Source organism: Olea europaea, unplaced genomic scaffold (assembly GCF_002742605.1).
Source record: "Olea europaea var. sylvestris unplaced genomic scaffold, O_europaea_v1 scaffold311, whole genome shotgun sequence".
Taxonomy (NCBI): Eukaryota; Viridiplantae; Streptophyta; class Magnoliopsida; order Lamiales; family Oleaceae; genus Olea; species Olea europaea.
Genome location: NW_019249854.1, coordinates 517476 through 520320, shown reverse-complemented (window position 1 = coordinate 520320; position 2845 = coordinate 517476).

Below are 2845 nucleotides of genomic sequence, written 5' to 3'. Positions count from 1 at the left end.
TTCTGCAATAGCACATCAATAAGAGTGTACCATAACAAAAGCTTTGCAAGAGAAAACCAAACAATAAAGAATTTAACTACCCATAAGGGCTAAGACGTATTAATTATCCAAAACAACCTACAATTAAGGACATGAACTGATATTCAAAAGTGAATCGTGTTATCAATGTAATCATAAAATGTGAAACCTCTATATCATCAAGATTTCAACAACACAAGTGAAGTATAATTGCATCACATAATAAAAGTAGCTTATTTCAAGTCCATCAAAAAAGTCGAGATTCAAAGTATCCATGTATACTTATTTCGTCTTTGCACTGCAGCAACATCATTAGAATTACAGAAATTTTTCGAATCTCCTGTTTTTTGTACTGGAATTTACCTGAAAAAAACAATAATAAAAATGCCCAGGTATTGAAGCAGTGGTTTTCTTCAAGAGAAAGCAAAACTCCAAATTTGATCTGTCTTCCCTCAAAAATTTTCTGAATATCATTCAAACCCATTGCGATCTTTAAGAACTTAACAACTTTAATTTAATAATACATAAAAAAATAATAAATAATAAATAATAATAAATAAATAAGTAACTCCATTCTTTTAACAGTACATCAGTCGGAAAATGATTTTCAGAAAAATCATATGCAAGATTCAAAATTGTTACTGAGAATTATACACAAGATTCAATCTAGAAGAGATAATTAAGGAACTTATTTTAAGTGATGCTTAATGGATCTTTTATAGATTTGTATGGAATTAGTGAAATTATAGACTTTTATTGACTTTCTTTTTAAAATTTTTATAGACTTTTGTAAAATTTAAAAGATTTTTAAAAACTTTTATTGGAATAAAATTCATGTGGATCAAATACAATGGTGTGAAATTTTCATATACGAGGTGTTTTCCTATAATTTCCTTTCTTCTTCCCATATAATAACATTAATTAAATAAATAATAATCAAAGTTATATATATATATATATAATATTCAATATTATTAATATAATATGCTTTTAAAAATAAATAAAAATCAATATATTTAAATTTAATTATAAAATTTTCATATAAAATTTTATAGTTTGATAAAAAAAAAAAGATATTTTTCACAAAAAAATGAATGAAAAGGGGAAAAAATGTTATAAGAATTCAATTTAATTTTTCATAGAAAATAGATAAAAATAATAAGAGATAGAAAGATAAATGGAAATAAATATAATCAATAGAAAAAAATAAATTTTAATCATACATGATCGTAGAAAGGAAAAAGAAAGAAAGATTGAACAAAGCCTTTTTTTTTGTGACAGTCTCCCAAAATCTCGTGATTAATGAGAGATAAATTTTAAGATTTTATATAAGTATTATTTGCTCAATTGTTTTTACTCCTGAGACTTTTTTAAAAGTCATTAGAAGTCATTAAAATTTGAATACCCCAAAACTTATAGAGACTTATAAAAAATTTTAATTAAATACACCTGAACTTTTAAAGACCTTTTGAAAGTATATAAAAATTTCAATTGAATACACTGTGACCTTTAAAGACTTCTTAAAAGTCTCAATTAAATACAACGTAATTTTTAGAGAGTTTCAATTGAATAGTTCTAAATTTTTTAAATTTCAAAAAGTCATTAAAACTAATTGAATACGCCCCCAAAGTAACTGGGGAAATTGATAATCAACACCCGGCCAGAATTCGATGGAAAAATCGAGAGGATCTATCCTAAAAGTTGGGACTACTGCTTTTTTATTACTTCTCAGTTTTAAATTTAACTTTAGTTCAATGCACGTGCATTGCATGTGCCTTGTGTTTAACAAGTAATTAGCTTTTGGTCCCTAATGGTTTAGAAATGTCGCATTTGTGCCTCTCGAGTAGGGCTTTTGTGCAAAAGGACACAATTAACACAAAAAATGGTCTGATTTACATCCCTCTTGCTCCCGTCTTATTCTCATTTTTTTAGTAACTTTAACTGCCGACACAAAGAATTCATGCAAAATTTCTAAGAATTCGAAATTTGGAATCCACCAAATTATGAGTGATTAAACTCATGAAATTTTATTAATGAAAAGACGAACAAAACAACAAAATAACCCTATACTTGTAAAGATTTATGTGAAAACCTAGTTTAAGATTACAAAAATTAATAAAAATAAAGTTTAAACAGAACAAAATTGAAAAGAATCCAAATAAATTAAATAATAAAAATAGCGTTAAAATTTTATAAATTAGTTTTCGATTCCTAAACGAACTGGAATGAACGAAATTCATCGTACGTCAGGACAAATCGATGAATATTACTCGTCTAATTGTCCTCTTTTCGTAATGGTATTATGGGCCTAAACTGAAATTCGGATATTCTCCCTCCACTATTACTTTTTCTTCATTTTGATTTAATTCTTCTTTCATACATTCAACAATATGTCTGCATTCCACATGACTAATTTAAAGATTAGATTGCGGGTTTATAACCAATTGAGTAGCCATGCTTTTGAGGTGAGACTCATCGCTGACACAACGACCTGAAGAGGACCGTTTTGAATTGTCACATGTAAACATCTAGCTTAGAATATGGAAATGTTGTCGACATCCCTCCAATTGTAATTGATTCTCTTCCCAGGAAGGGTTGTTATTTTTCCTTTGTTTAGCATTTTCACTTTAGCAAGTAATTATTGCTCTGTGGGGTTTGGAATTGGACCTAGCCCGAGAACCATTCTCGAGAGAAAAAGAGAGAGAGAGATAGAAAAGGAGAGGTTTCGATTAGAACCTTACGATTTCAAGGATTTGATTGAAGCCCACGAACTACGCCTACCTTTTTTTACCTTAAATTTCTTCTACTCTTTGTTCACATAGTTCAC